The sequence below is a fragment of the Pelodiscus sinensis genome, chromosome 12, assembly GCF_049634645.1.
Source record: "Pelodiscus sinensis isolate JC-2024 chromosome 12, ASM4963464v1, whole genome shotgun sequence".
NCBI lineage: Eukaryota > Metazoa > Chordata > Testudines > Trionychidae > Pelodiscus > Pelodiscus sinensis.
In genome coordinates this window covers 19,266,914-19,283,992 of record NC_134722.1, presented here as the reverse complement: position 1 = coordinate 19,283,992, position 17,079 = coordinate 19,266,914, and the positions used below count along the sequence as shown (strand labels likewise).

Sequence of the window (17,079 nt, the reverse complement as noted above, 5' to 3'; positions counted from 1 at the left end):
ATCCAGACAGAGAGCATGTGTGAGATCTCAATTAGAAAGCGAGCAGTTCAGGACACTTTTTAAACTGTACTATAAAAATCTCACAAACTCCCTTAATATGCAAAAAGGAAACTTGAATGTTCATGGTATCAGTTGTACTGTCTGGCATTCCTTGAAAGAGGATCCCACTTCTTTGTGCTATAACTTTGAATTGTTGATTATTCTTGTTTGACTAATGGGTATGACTCCTGTATTCCTCCCAACACAGTCAGAAATCCTTTTCAAGGCAGTGGGAGTTTCGAATGTGTAGGGAATATGGGATTGGACTGATGCTGCACACCTTATTTTATCTCAGAGCAGGATTGGGGAGAAAGAGAAAGACATGTGACTTTGAGCCCAGAGAAAACGTCACTCTATTATATATCTGCCTATGGATCTGCATGACTATTCATGTACCTGGTAAGGTTTTTATGATCTGTAATAAAGAAAGAAAATCACACTAAGATATTTTCATTTAATTGCTCTTCATATGCAAACTCGTTGCTTGCCAAATATTAGTGTGATCAGAAAAAAAAACTTTGAGATGGCATCTCATTGACAAAGGTTCCTTTGAGATGAATTGCTTTTGCCTACCTTTTATGGCATCTACGTTATTTTTTATGTGAACTGCTGGTGCTCCATTTTACTAGGACTCTCTTCTTATCATAAGAACATGTGGGTGCCATAATAAGAGATTGTCTGCTCAGTTGAGTTTATTCCTGCTGTCAACTTCACGATTCTTAACTCTTATTACCTTCTTCTCTTTGAAGACCTGCACCAAGAAATTTGACTTTGTCCTGAGATTGATATAGCTAAATCTCTTTAAAGTAGTCTTTTAATGTCTATTACGAGGCTTCCAATTATAATAGAACATTTTATATGTTCTTGTATGTGATGTAAAGTTTGAAATAATAAAAAAACTTTAACAAGGCTGTCCTCATGTTTTACTAATCTTGGAATGGTTAGGTAGTTCATAGCTTTCAGAGAGGCATAGCTAATGCATAGAAAATATTACTGTTCAGTTTTTATCTTTGGCATTCTTGTTATTGCATGCTATTCATCTCTACTACTTACAACATGAGGGATCCCCTGCTTTACCATTAGTAATCATTATAACCAACTTGTTATCCAGCTGGATTGTGTTTGTGGTTATTAACTGACAGCTTTCCCCCCTAACGTTCATTGTAAGTTCTCTTTTTATGATGTGCTTTACAGAGCTTTCCCTAACACTATAAGTATATATTAGGTAAGACTGTAACTTATGCTTGGTGCATGATCCCTTCTCTAATGCCTGTTCATAGGTGCAGGAAGCGAGCAGGATGGAGTGAGAAACTGGTTTAGCCTTGACTCTTGGCCATTCTTTCCTCCACAGTGTGTCTTCCAGCCAAACCTGGTGATGGTGGCAGAGGGGGTGGGTGTGGAGAGGAGGGAATTGCCCTGACACCTGGTGATTCAAAGGAGTCTGGGGTTCCTGGCCACCACCTCTGTTACTCTAGCAATGAGGGTAGCTGAAGCCTCAGGTCCTTCTAAATCACTGCCAGAGCACCACATCACATTCTCCAGGCAGTTCTGAGGGCTGGCAGGGTGGGATAGTGGCAAGTTCTGGCCAGAGTGGAGGGCTGGTTGCCCCTGGCCCCACCCTTTCCACCTGAGGACCTGCCCCTTCTGGGAGCATGGAGTTACCCTCCCCCTTGCCCAGGGGCTCACAGAGTTATCAGCTCCCTTGCCTCAGTTGCAGGTAAACTGGTGTGGAAGATGGAGTAATCTGTGTGAGGTGAAGGATTTGCTGAGTGAGTCAGTGGCAGTTTGATTTGTGGCCTGTTCCTGGGCAGAACAGCTCTGCACTACCTCTTAGTTAGGGTAATCTGCCTTTTCCAATCGAAGAAGCACACAATTCTACTTCCCATAAGACAAACATTTTAGGATGCTAGGTTTCCTATCTCTGAAATGATCACAACCAGTTCCCTGCATAAAGCACTAGTTCTGTAGTGAGAGGGTTCATTTTATTCCATCAATATGGTGTGTCAAAGGCAAATTATTTAGTGATTTCACAGGGTTCAGATGAATAATGTCTGAGCCAAAGGGGGTATTTCTGTTTCTCTCCACATATTCTTATATTTTAAGAAGAGTTGAGTCTCACAGGATATTAACCTTGTACTCGGTGTGTGTATTACATAGTTATATATTTTTTCTTTTATCTTTCTATTTATTAATAACCCTGATTAGTTTATTCCTTTAGATCTTAATTGATATGTGATCACTGAACACTTACAATTTATCCTATTAAACATTTAAGAACTGTCCAATAAAACCAGCTGTTACCTATATTTTGTTAATGGATCAGCAGTGCCTTAATGGCCACTATGTGACAACAACAACAAATAAAAGAATGGATAGCTAAATATTCTCAATGTGAACAGAGATTTTGGTAGCTATACACAGAGACAAATATGCACAATCATACTCAGCAGTATGATGTTGTACTTGTACTCCTATGTACAGTCCACATTATGCAGGTAGGTTGATTTAAAATAGTAATAGATATGTAGCCGTGTTAGTCTGGTCTAGCTGAAACAAAAAATAGGACTATATAGCACTTTAAAGACTAACAAGATGGTGTATTAGGTGATGAGCTTTTGTGGGCCAGACCCACTTCCTCAGATCAAATTGTGGAAGAAAATTGGCGTGACCATATATACCAAAGTTGATTGTATCCTGGTTGTAGCATTTGGATAGCTTTGGATTAAAAGAGCTGGTGTTTTGCAGGTCCCATCGAGTGGTGCATGGTTCTCACACAGTGGGGCTGACAGCCACCAAAGACCCTATGGCAAGGTGTGTGGGGGAAACACATGCCCTTGGAAGGGGCGGAGCCTCAAACACAGGTGCGGAGAGGGGCCAGAGGCAGCCAACCCTCCATGCTGACTGGACCATGGTGCTCCCCCTAGCCCTTAGAACTCTGCAGAGCACCCAGTGTGTTGCTTCAATAGCAGTAGCAGCAATCAGGAGCCCTGGGCTCCTTTGAAGCACCAAGTCCTGGGGCAACTGCCCTCTTTGTCCCTCCCCCCTACATAGTGGGCCTGTTTTCAAGTATTTAACTAAGTTACTAGAAAATGGTAGGATAATCTCTGGGAAGATAAAATAAGATGTCACTTTAGAAAATATAGTTTTGTATTTAAAATATCCTGTGGCTACCTGTATTCAGATTGTAGTGATGAATGTCTAAAGATCCAGTGTCAATACTTGTAAAACAGTTATCATTCTTGATGAAGTTGAGCTAGTTTAATAAGCATAGTACCTAGCAGTACATCTTTAGCATAAAGGCAGTTCACTAACAGAATGATGGGACATTATAACAAATCATTCTCTCATAATTCTTGCAGCACTTCAGATTAATATAAAAGACTACCACAATAAAATCTGAAGAGGAGAATATCACTGAGTTCTGCAACATAACCTATCCAAAATTTCCATAGGGTTTAAGCAAAACATTGTGTATTAAAGAAACTGTTGTTCACTAAGAGTTACTTGTTGGAATGAGATATATTGTATAGTATATTCAGTTTGTACTTGGTAAGCAATGAGATACATTTGGCACAAAAATATCCTCTAAATGTATTGTGTATTGTCTGTTCCCTACTCTGGCACTCTGAGTGCAGAAGCTGGGGCCCTGCAAAAGACCTTCAATACCTTGCCTCTATAAGCTTTGCTTACAAAAAAAAATTCCCCAGAGTCACAGATGCACTGGCTCTGGAAGATAGATTGCCACAATAAAGTGATTTTAAAGAACCCTGAAAAACCAGGAAGGAACACTTGAATTCCTTCTGCAGGGATCCCCAAGCTCGTCTGCTATAAGAAAGTTTGAAAAAAGAAACAAGAAAACACAGAAAACAAACTGTGTCTTTGATAGCTGACCTCTCAGGCTAGGCAGGCACACACACGGACCTGTTCCAGGACACAAGAATCAAATAATCACCTTAAAAAAAGATGATTTTATTAACAAAACAAAGATATACTTGATAAATCATACTCGGTTGCTAGGTGTTATAGAGCAACTAAGAAAAGAGCAGATTAAATACAGAGAAAAAATATGTCTGGGCACATCTTGGGTATAGTGAATGGGGGGAGAGAGCACACTGAGAAGCTTACACTGAGAAGCTTAATCAAACACACAAAACAAAGAAAAATATCCTGATCATAACTAAATATACATTCCTCTCTCACATAGAGAGCAGGCAAGGTGTCTATATACTGTACAATTAAAATGGCAACAGTCTTTCCCATTGGCTTTCCTGGCTTTCTGCCAACACCATTAGCTACTCTTTAGTCACCCAGCGATGGCCAGCACTCCTCCTATCCAGCACGTGTATTTCTAAATTGGTAAGGACTGTTCTTCCCAGTCTGAGGAGGGGGTTGGAATTTTGTGGTATTGAAATGTTGTTATAAGTTTTACATTTAGTAAATGTTGCTATTTGTCAATTGACATTTTTTCTTTATTTTTGTTTTGTTTTTAAAAAAGAATCAAAATGAAGCAGTAACTGGAAGATATTTCATCCTCTGCACAGAAGTATTGTGGGCTCCTTCCCAAGTTATTGGCATGCCCAACAAAGAAAAAAAAAGGTGTAGCATGATTTTAATATCCGCAGAAAACTTTGTTTAGAAAGGAAAAGTTTTATTTTCTTACATATAGCTCTTAGGGTGCATTTATATTGGAGGGAGGGATAGCTCAGTAGTTTGAGCATTGGCTTGCTAAACTCAGGATTGTGAGCTCAATCCTTGAGAAGGCTATTTGGGGCAAAAATTTGTCAGGGATGGTACTTGGTCATGCTGTGAAGGCAGGGGACTGGACTCAATAGTGTTTCAAGGTCCCTTCCAGTTCTAGGAGATAGGCAATCTCCATTAATTTAAAAAAAGTTGTATACTGTGCTGTTATTCCAGAATAACAGCTGTTAGTCTGGAATAACAATGCAATCATCTATACAGCAATTGCATTATTTTGAAAGAAAATCAAAATGATGGACTGCTCTTCCTGATGTTTGTAAACCTCATTGCATGAGGAATGGCACCTCTTCCAAAATAACTATTTCAGAAGAGGGCATGTGTGGACGTGGCACAGGGAGTTATTCCAAAATAAAGGGTGTTCAGGAAATCCCACACATGCCCTGCTGGCCACTCTGTCCACACACTTCAGGACTTTATAGTTCCTCTTCCCCTGCAACTCTTAAAGCTGCAGACGCAGCTTGGGTCTAGATGTTACAGAGCAATTAAGGAAAACAAATTAAAACACAGAGAAAAATCTCTGGGCAGAATGCAAGGTAGTAAATGGGGAGGGGAGGCATAGAATCACACAGAGCAGTTGAAACCAAACCACAAAATAAAGAAAAATTACCCTGAACATGTGAACATGACTGGATTCACTTTTCCTTACTTCCAATTTTCTCTTTGTTCAGTCCAGTCCCATGCCTTGAATTCCTTGGAGACATAGTAGTCCTGCCTGGGTTTAAATCATTCTGCGTCTCTCAAGTCCTGGTTTATCTTTCCCATACAAATAAAGCAGGCAGGGAGTCCATATCCAATTAAAATATTAGCCCTCTATCTCACCGTCTACCCAACACCTATGCTAGGTACCTGAGCTTAATCCCATGGGATATGTCTACACTTGCACCCCAGTTTGAACTAGAGATGCAAATGTAGGCATTCAAAACAGTCAATGAAGTGGGGATTTAAATATCCCATGCTTCATTAGCATGATCTCGCTGGTGCTTTACTCCGAATGCCAGCTGTTTCGAAAATGAAAGTGCGCACTGGGACATGTTAGTTTGAATCAAACCCCTTGGTTCGAACTAACGTTACTCTTCACTAACATGTGCTGGTGCGCACTTTCACTTTCAAAAAAGCTGGCATTTGGAGTAACACACCGGCGAGATCATGCTAATGAAGCACAGCATATTTAAATCCCTGCTGCATTCGAACTAGGGTGCAAGTGTAGACAGACCCTTAGCTACCAGGTGCTGATCAGCACTCCTCCAGTTTATTACAGTACACATCTCAGTCTCAGGCAGCAACTCCAGGAAGTCACTGCTAACCTAACGCCCTGCCTGAAGTGGTTCTAGGTGGCCTTAAATGTGAGATAGCATCCAATCAGTGTGGATGCTCTATTTTGAAATAGCCAATTGCTATTTTGTGCTTTTTGTGTGTAGACACGCTATTTCAAAATAAGCTATACCAGAAGATATCTTCCAGAATAGCTTATTCCAAAATAAGCATGCAGAGTAGATGTATCCTGAGTTATAGACAAATTAGTGGTCACTTTATATTGCTTGTGTGCATTGCGAATATTGTGATTGATAAATAAGTGCTATGCCTTCAATGATTGCCCTAAACTAGTTTCTTCTATCTGTGGATGTTCATCTGATATATCTCAGGCAGGATATTACAAGTTTAATCCAGACAGATACACCAGTTCATTTTCTTCATAGGATATCTGAGCTGCAGTACAGAATATTTATATATTTTGTTTTCAGTATAGTTTGGTCGAGAATAAAGCCCTTTTCTGGAGGATCTCTTATTCCTACTTGAAAAGGGCTTTATTCCGGAGGATCGCGCCAGTCTAGACGCTTTTTTCCGGCTTTTCCCCAAGCCGGAAAAAAAGCGGTGGACATGTTTATTTAAATCCGCGGGGGATATTTAAATCCCCCGCGGATTTCCCTATTCTGACTTACCTGCTTTGCATGACTTTTCCGGAATTTGGGGCCAGTGTAGACGTAGCCCTTATGTATTACATAGGAGGAAAAATCCCATATTTAGTTAGTTTCTTTTAGTAACATCACTACTTGTGGAAACATCTGCATTCTGTGATATCTTCATGCATCTAGCTGAATTGTATGAATTATTTTACATGATTTATGAGAGGACTATTCACTTATATGGACAGAGTGGTTAGAATCTTGGATGGGAGAAGTGCAAATGCACTGTAAAGCCAGGTCACTATGTGTGCGAGTCTACCTAAGATACACAATTCCAGCTACAACAATAGTGTAGCTGGATCAACATACCTTAACTTGAATTTTTGTAGCATCCCCACTCCGGGAGGTCAACTTCCCTTACTTCTTGTGACCCCAGGGAGTACTGGGGCCAACGGGGGAGCCATCAGCGGTCAATTTAGTGGGTCCTTACTAGACCTGCTAAATCAAACCCTGGAAGATTGACTTCTGGGTTTCAATCTCGTGGTAAATGTAGACCTGGCCTATGAGTAGCTGGTGAATTCTATTGGGGTATGAGGTTCATGCATGACTTTATTTTGCATAGAGAATGGGGAGGGAGGGGGATTCTGTGCAGATAACAAAAAACCAAAACAACCCACTCCCAAAACTGAACAGCCCTCCTATAACTGCAGTATTCCAGGTTTTTTTTTGCTTCCATATTATGTCCTTTGTTCCCACCCGTTGTGTTTTTATACTATACACACTTTAGTGCAGAGTTTTCTTTTCCCTCTGTGTTTGGAAAGTACCTAACAAATTAGCCTTGTAACTCCTAGCATAATGACGTTAATGACACCAGATTCAGCCAGGTATTAAGCACTGATTTTACTGAACTACTAGCATTTTTATGCACTTTACTGAATTAGGCTCATTATATGGAAGCTCTGTATTTCTTGAACATTTATAAATGTATAAATACATATTTTAGCTTTCTACAAATAACTCTTTTTACTAATGTTTATGCATACACTCCCTGCCAAAAAATAGTGGGGATATGATTTTTGTGGGCATCTCAATCTGCATTATGCAATAAATGTACCTTTACAGAGAGGTAACAATTGCATTATATCACTCTTACTCCATTGTTATTGCACCTCAAAAGTATTTTTAGTTATGCATCTGGTGCTAGTAATTTTTGTGAGACATCTACTTTTTTTCATCATTGGCTGGGAAAAACAGGTGAATAGGTGTTTTTCCCAGGCTACTAAATTGCCCTGCCGATTTTTACAAAATTGGATTAATTTAAATTGAATTAAAGTTGGATTAGTTTTCATTGGTTTCAGTGGAAGATAGAAGCCTAAATCCTTTTGAGGATCTAGTTCTGAGTAACTCTAAATTGAATCCTTATTTAAGACACTTCTTTGAAGTGTGACCAAGTTTTTTTTTTCTCACTGACATTGAGAACTGTAGAATTAAAATGTATCAAGATTTAAATCCTGATTTTAACTCAAATTCTCCTTTTGCTAGGACTGGTGATAAAACACATCCACTAAGGTTGAGAGAGATGTATATTTAAAAAGATAGTGAACTATTCTGATATGTTACAAGTAACAAGTAAAATTCTGCTTTGTATTCATGGCTTCATGAATTGTTAGGAATTTATTACTATAAAACAACTTAGATACTAATAATCACCCTTCTTTGGGGGGGGGGGGGAGATAATTGAGTGATGCCTTATATTATCTTGTGCAAGCTTTACTTACAAGAGTCTTAATACCTCCTGCAGGGCAGGTAATGTTAACTGATTATCACATTTTGACAGTTTTTCAAACAGGTTGGCTCTGTGAAACAGAACTGTATAAAATTTAACCTTCTAAAGTTAGCATATAATGTGTCATTATAGGAACAATAAAACAAGAGCTTCTTGCTTCTCAATTTGCAGAGCAATAAAACATATCCTTTTATCTCTGAGAGACACTTCTTGCTGCTGGCATAGGGCACAAAAGTTCAGCCACTTGAAGTCCTACAGAAAACTGTGGGCTTTCAGATTTGAAAATGTGTGCTTCATTTCAGCAGCCTCAGATAGAAGAGGGCAATATTCTCTATGAAAATCTCCTTTTTTTTCAAGGGAAATGCATCTGTAGTAGAAATGATGACAGGTTGCTGTGATCAGTTCAGAGTAAGAGCTTCTTACTTGGCTACCCACTTGATCCAAGATGTCTGGCTTTGTTCTATTACAATTTGCTTTTTTGTTGTTGACTTTAGCATTATGTTGAATATGCTACTGTTTAGGAGTTGATTCCAACTGTAATTAAATTAACAATAAACACACCAAATCTACAGTAAAGTCAACAACTACATAGCCCAAAATGTTATCTTGTAACATTTCCCTAAACTTATTCTTGGCTCATGGTAAGCTAAACAACAGTCCCTGTCTATAAGACAGAATGCCTAGTAGGTTGAAGCTTCATAAAATGAGCTTAGCACTTTTTCTTTTCTTTTTTTTTTCTTTCATGGCAGGTTATTAAACCCACTATCGTACAGGAAAATGTTTTCTGATATAAGGTCATGATAACAGTGCTCCCAATATTAACCCCCAATATATTTTCCTTCACTATAACAACCTCTTTTTATTACACACAGAATGCCCTGCTCACAGAAATGCTCAGTTGGGGTTTTGCAAGTACTCTAAGCACAAATTAGAGATGACGTCGTATAAAAAATGGGATAGGTCAGACTCCATCGTCCCCAGTAAGGTCACAGAAGTGTAAATTCTTCAAACAAAAATAGAGATGAATTTTTTTCTACCCTCTATTTCAAAAAAGTTTGGGGAAGATTTTCCTATAATGAAAAGATACTTTTATTTTTCTTTTAAAGAAAACAAAATATTTTAAAGCTTTCAGTTCTGCTTTAAATTGCATTCTTAATTTACTTTGCAGTTAAAATGGATATGGAAATCTAGTATTCTGTGGGTACAGGATCAGGGCCTGTAAGAAGATAATGGAAAAACACCTGCTGATGTCAGTGAGCTCTGGAGAAAGCATGTACTCCATATCTGCTAGCCTGCAATCTCAAAAAACTCATGCATGCAAGTGGATTGCATGCAGATACAGAGTGCTAGGTTGAGTCCCCGGGAACATTTGGCCCCAAGGATTGGAGATAACTCTTATGCAGCTACTATACATGATGATGTCCTATTCCTTGTACTGCATGAATCAAAGTCAAGCCCTTAGCTGTGCATAAGCATATGTCTGAAAACCTCAGCTGGCCAGGGAAATAAAAGCTGTAAATGTCACATTCTAGTCCACCCCAAGACCAATGGAGTAGACCTGGTTTATGTGCTGAATAGCTGATGTTTAAAATTATGTGAAATGTATCAATTAGATTAATTGACATGTATGTATTTATAATTTTTTACTCAGGTCTTAAAGAATTCCAGATTAACCCAAACCAGCATAGGTGAGCTTGACAGAGACACGGAGAACATAGAAACAAGGGGGAAAGGGGAAATAATTAGGGAAGGTATGTGAGACAGCTCCAACTCCAAGACAATGAGATTGTTGGAGCTAAGGTAGGAAGTCTAATATTTGCACAATTTTCAGAAAATGCCACGTACCATGTAAGTGCTGCTGCTGATTTTATTGGAGTGGAAGTTCAGAAGCTGAAGGAGAGAAATGTGGGTGCAGCAAGAGGGAGTGAGAGAAGGCACCATGAAGGAAACCAGGGAATCAGGAGAGAGAAACTGGGGAGAAGCAGCTAAGGGGAAAGCATGCTGGAATGATGGAAAGGAAGGATCAGAAATGTCAGGGGAAGTTTAGGAAAGAAAAAAGTGTCAGGAGATCTAGAAAAGAAGGCAGAAAATTGGTAACCACGGAAATGGAACAGGAAAAAAGAGGGTGGTGGGAAAACAAAGTGAAGGAAAGAACTTGAGAAATGAAAAAAATACCAGTAAAGAAAGGAAAGACAAATACTGTAGCTGGAAAGCTTCATTTTTCACCATATGCTTGTTCATTTTCCAACATCTTTTTGTTTTCTGCTATAAAGAGTGTCTGAAGAGAGGGAGAGAGACTAATTTTAAGCCTAGATAGGGGAAATTATTGGGGATAATCATGGCCTTGTCAAGACAAATATTTATCATGCTGATGGGGCCAATTTATTTGCTGTTTGGAGCATTGTCATTAGGAGGCAGTAGAAGATGATAATCCCACATTGGGTAATTATTTAGAACAATTCATTCTAATCTAATTAATGACAACTGGAGGCAGTTGGGAAGCTTGACGCAAAAGATCAAACAGACCAAGGAAAATCATAGAAGCTGTGTTCTTGAACAGTATATCTTTACATGTCTGCACTGGGTGCTTTTTGTTTCGTCAGCTGTGTTATGTTATCAGGGGTGTTAGTAGTAACTTTTAAGGCATCATGTACATTGACTTTCTGTGAAACCATCTGAAATTCCTAGAGAATGAATTAAAGGGGAAGCCAGTTAGAATGATATCAGTCTCCTTGAGGAGTTTGATTTAAATGATGTCTATCACCAGGACTTGACAAATAATACAATCTACTCGCCCGTGGTGAGTAGATTGCAACCCGGAAGAGCCGGGTTCAGGCGATCTGTGCATGTGTAGAATGATCTGCGCATGCGCAGATCGCCAGACAGTGCGGCTGGCAAGCGGGGCTCGCTGCGGTTTGGTGAGCCCTGTCTATCGCATTTGGCTGTACAATTGCGCTTTTTTTTTTAGGGGGATGTTTCTCAGCACTCTTATTCACTGCTTGCCACAGTAGGAAAATCCTATGGGCTAAGGAAAATTAGTGCCACACTAAATGGAACCTATATATATTGTGAAGGACTCAGGGCAGCCGGCTACAATAGTTTGGTAGAGGGCAAATATACAGAGAACTGGGCAAATAGCTTTCTGTTCCCTGAGTGAACTGGCCACATAATTAAGACAGGCAGGCACCTCAGACAGATTAAGATCTTACCTGAAGCAGCAAGCTAATCAGGGCACCTACATCCCATTAAGGCCTAGTTTAAAAGGCTTCCCCTGAGGAAAGGCAGGAGAGACAAGAATCATAGAGCTGGAAAAAGAAAAGCCAAGGGCTGAGATAAGAGGGGTGCTCTTGAGGAGCTGAGGTCTGCAAGGAGGGAAGTGTGCTGTGCAGGGAGAAAATACTAGGCAGTGTGTTTGGGGAAGTAGCCCAGGGAAGAGGCTACTAGACTGGGGCTGGAAGAAAACTAGTGTCAGTTCCTGCTACCTTATGGTCCCTGGGCCAAAGCCTGGAGTAGTGGGTGGGCCCAAGTTCCAACCAAACCTTCCCAGACCACGGCAGAATTTACCTCAGGAAAGGGAGACCAGGACTATGGAGGGGGTTTCACCCCAACCCTTGGACTTGCCTGTAACGAGGATGGCTCAGTAAGCTGTTACCCTTGCCTCTAATAAAGGTCAGGAGGCTGTATGGAGGGTCACATTGAGGCCTATGGTATCTGCCTAGAAGCACAGCACCTCAGGGCACAGCCAGAGATTTGCCACAATATATGGAGAGAGAGAGGTGTATTAGCAGCAATAACATGCCCCTGAAATTTAGTAATAGTGATGCTAGTGACATTTTTGGCAAAGAAAGAGATCTGCTGGGGACCAGAGTGACATTGGCTGCTGAATTGTCCTTTCTACATTTTAAGTGTAGCACACAGAAAGAAAAAGAACTTAAACCATTCAAATGGTGACAGTTGGTATTAGTGTGAGAATGTAGGTAACGCGCATAAAATTAGCAGGTTATATTCTGCCAAGTTTCTTCCTAATTGATGTCATTTAGACCTTCTCAGTAGGCCTTGGAAACACTAACACTCAAGTTTCCCCATGGTCCTTTGCTATTGAAATAAGACAATGCGGTTTTGCAGTCATTCTCAAAACTGGAAATTAATTTCTCTGTGATCTTTAAAATTGATAATGCCTTTGAGCTCAGTCTTGCAAGGTGCTGAATGCCTGAGTTCCCCTTTAGGTGAGGGGAGGCATTCCATACCTGCTATGACCAGGTATTTTGTTTCTGCATTTAATCTTAGCATATTTGTTTTCCTGTGGGTCCTGGGATAAAAAATGTGGTATAGTGTCTCTGTTTCCTAATTTCACCTCAGTGCACACTGGAGTGTGTCTATTTGGTGGAAGTGGATGGCAATTTACCTCCTCCCTCCCAAAAAACTAAGGAATGCTTTTTTGTTTTGAACAGCACTTACCACACCAGAGCTGCTTTTCAGCACAAATACACAAGGAAATGGTAGCACCTAGAAGTAGTGCACACTTACAGCAGCTTCACTGATGTGAAAGGTATTGAGGGAACATTATTGTGTGGGTGAACAGCTAATTAAAGTGATCTCTGGTAGGACTTGACATACAAGATGCTTTGGTAATATTACAAGAAGGTCTTTTGTCAGTCTGTGATGGAGTCTCTAAATTGCCTCTTATATAACACAGTATATCTGGGATCACATGGTTACAGTATATCATGGGGTCAAGGGTTATGAGTTATGTCTATTACGTTCTATTCTTGGTTTTGCTAATGATTTATTTGAACTCTGCCTCAAATTTTCTATCTCCAGAGAAGGTAAAATACTTCATAGGAATGGTGTGAAGCTTAATTTGCATGTCTAAGTTGCTTTGAAATCCCTGGATGAAAGGATTTACAGAAATACATCAGGTTTTGCTATGCAACATTTAAAAAATCCATAACTAAGTATTTATTTATTTACATAGGACCTGTGAGCTCTAGTCATGGATCATGACTCCACTGTGCAAGCACAAGGCAAACACAGAACAAAAAGTCCACAATACGTGCAAAGAAGTAAGTGTAATAGGAAATGAAATGGAAAGCTATTATTAAAAGTCAGAATGGCACATTTCTATGCTGAGTTCCCTTAAGAAAATAATGAAAACCCCAGACAATACTACAGGCATGATTAAAAGAGGTGACCTCAGGTCCATCATGTTAGTGCTGAGCTCATCCTGTGAAATGCTGCTCGTATTATTTTTTTTCCTTTGGCACTTAGCCTATTGCTGGACTAGGTCCACAGTGCTTCAAATAAGGTGGTTAAAAATAGCTATAGTAAACTGCATAATCTAAATTCAGATTTGAAATACTTTGCCATTCCATCCAGACTGGCCTTGAAAGTTTACCATCCCAGACATAAAATTCTACTTGCTTGCCCTTCCTGAGGTAATCAATAAAAGTGAAATCATAGTCTTGTCAAAGGAAATAAATGGTCTGCAAGGAATGGACTCCTATTTCAAAGTAAGACTTTAATGTTGTTATCTAATTATAAGTTCCTAGAATAATATTTGGAACAAGGAACTGGACTCTATTGGCTTTACCAGGGTTAGGTAAATCATTAGTAATGATGCAATCATTAGTTCTTAATGAGACTGTGGACAGCAGAAGAGCATAATCTCTAATCCTAGGATATTCATCTTCCCTCACAGGGGAAAGAGGGCATAAGAGTCTTGATTCAGTGCCCAATTATGTCAACGGGACCTCAGAATACCACTTAACTCAGCAGAATCTGAGACAGCGAAGCTCTTTACAATTGGGCAGTATATTCCATTTCAGAGGAGGCTTAATTCTAGTGATGGGTAAAGTGCCCACTACTTACAAGGGAAATTCACATGGAATGAGGCCAAAATGTTGTCATTTAGCAGTTTGCAAATTACCTATATTTCTCTACTCTTGTTGGGGTAAAAGACATGTCACATTAATGAACACATTGTGGACCAAGTATCAGAGGGGTAGCCGTGTTAGTCTGGATCTGCAAAAGCGACAAGTAATCCTGCGGCACCTTATTGACTAACAGATGTATTGGAGCATAAGCTTTCGTGGGCAAAGACCTACTTCGTCAGATGCATGTAGTGGAAATTTCCAGAGGCAGGTATAAATATGCAGGCCAGAATAAGGCTAGAGATAACGAAGTTAATTCAGTCACCGAAGATGAGGCCCACTTCTAGCAGCTGATGTGGAGGAGTGAACACCAAGAGAGGAGAAACTGCTTTTGTACTTGGCTATCCATTCACAGTCTTTGTTTAATCCTAAACTGATGGTGTCAAATTTGCAGATAAACTGTAGCTCAGCAGTTTCTCTTTGAAGTCTAGTCTTGAAGCTTTTTTGCTGCAGGATGGCTACCTTTAAATCTGCTACTGTGTGTCCAGGGAGATTGAAACAAAAGACAGGACTATGTAGCACTTTAAAGACTAACAAGATGGTTTCTTAGGTGATGAGCTTTCGTGGGCCAGACCCACTGAGGAAGTGGGTCTGGCCCACGAAAGCTCATCACCTAAGAAACCATCTTGTTAGTCTTTAAAGTGCTACATAGTCCTGTTTTTTTGTTTCAGCTACACCAGACTAACACGGCTGCATCTCTATCACTATTCTACAGGGAGATTGAAGTGCTCTCCTACAGGTTTTTGTATATTGCCATTCCTAATATCTGATTTGAGCCCATTTATTCTTTTACGTAGGGACTGTCCAGTTTGGCCAATGTATATAGCAAAGGGGCATTGCTGGCACATGATGGCGTATATTATATTGGCAGATGTGCAGGTGAATGAACCAGTGATGGTGTGGCTGATCTGGTTAGGTCCTGTGATGGTGTTACTGGTGTAGATATGTTGGCAGAGTTGGCACTGAGGTTTGTTGCATGGATTGGTACCTGAGTTAGAGTTACTGTGGTACGGTGTATAGTTGCTGGTGAGAATTTGCTTCAGGTTGACAGGTTGTCTGTGGGCGAGGACTGGCCTGCCTCCCAAGGCCTGTGAAAGTGAGGGTTCATGGTCCAGGATGGGTTGTAGATCACTGATGATGCATTGGAGAGGTTTTACTTGAAGACTGTAGGTGATGGCCAGTAGCGTTCTGTTGGTTTCTTTCTTGGGCTTGTCTTGTAGTAGGAGGTTTCTGGGTACATGTCTGGCTCTGTTAATCTGTTTCCTCACTTCCTCGTGAGGGTATCGTAGTTTCAAGAATGCTTGGTGAAGATCTTGTAGGTGTTGATCTCTGGCTGAGGGGTTGGAGCAGATGCGGTAGCAATTTTTCATTGGGACTTACTAAATATATCTGCAGTTACACTGGCCTTGAGTCTGTTACTTGGCATCGTACCCTATATGTATTTAATTTTTCTTTTGCATGAGAAATGGATGCTTTCCCAAGTTTTTGTGGGTGCAACTAAGGGGAGGTCTGCAAGGACAATATGATTTCAAAATCACCCCTTTAACTACACTCCTTAATGAATAAATAAATACACGCACATTTCCTTTAGCTTTCAGCATTGTGTTTCATTGAAACTGAATCTGAAAGGTTTGAGAAATTGAGGAACACTCTGGCCTGGCCTAAGGAGATGGCAATTTAAATCGATGTGTCAAAACACTAGGGAGTGTTATCAGGTACAATTTCTTTATGTGATAACAGTAGCTCAGTGGTTCTTGAAATAGGCAAACTTCTAAGTCCTGGAAACCAAAATAATAACAATCTTGTAAACAAGAGCCTAGTATGATTGGTCTTGACATTTTAATTTACTGTTTGTTAAAAGTTCATTTCTTTGGCTTGAACAGGCTCGATTGGAATGAATTTGAACACCTCATCGGAGAAGTTTTGCTAAAACTGCTTATAACATGGCATAAATGTTACTTGCTAAGAAAAGGGATTTAATATGAAATTGTCTTCAGCTGGCAGAATCTGACTTAGATAGTTTTATTTAGTATCTTATTGCTCACATTTCCAAGATAATCTTTTTCCACAGATAGTCTTCACTTCTAATTACTTCCCTTTGACATAATAACATTCAGCCTGTGTGTAACTATAAGCTTGTTCTCAACTTGTTCTATTGATGTAACTTCAATTAATTGCATACATACAACAAAATATAATACAATTGTACCTTAACTGTACACCCCTGTTGCTAATTTCAATAAATATTGTATTTTCTGCATTGCATCAGGAATTCAATTCCCCCATGGGGCTATAATTATTTCCATTTTCAAAACATAATATAATGCACACTTGAGAAGGTATCACTGTCAGGTAAATATATTTTGGGAGTACAGATTGATTTAGGGCACAGTCTTGGAGATGTAATTAAAGAAAGTAGCTCTTTTGGCTTGCATAGTTAATAGGTTGTGTGTTCTTTCAAAAGTTGTTCATTGGGAAACATTCAAATTCTGCTGTAATCACATGGAAATGATCCAGATTTCCTTTCCTTTTCTCTGGTTATACTATGTTATTATCATTTGAGGTGTAAAGCATCTTAGCCTTTAATTATAATCATGTATGAATATGCAAGCAGCAAATTACATTTTGTAATGGATATTAAGTAAATAAGCTTCATTTGGCA

At 39.6% G+C, this 17,079-nt stretch overlaps 1 long non-coding RNA gene across 2 annotated transcripts in view; it reads left to right on the top strand.

Moving 5' to 3' along the window:
- LOC112547007 (uncharacterized) overlaps positions 1-16,798 on the top strand; it is a 251,419-nt gene extending 234,621 nt beyond the window's left edge. For both annotated transcript variants that reach the window (XR_012906677.1, XR_012906678.1), the window contains 3 exons: positions 335-438; positions 13,463-13,550; positions 16,301-16,798. This is a non-coding gene — a long non-coding RNA (uncharacterized LOC112547007). The remainder of the gene's footprint in view (positions 1-334; positions 439-13,462; positions 13,551-16,300) is intronic.
- Positions 16,799-17,079: the final 281 nt, after the last annotated feature.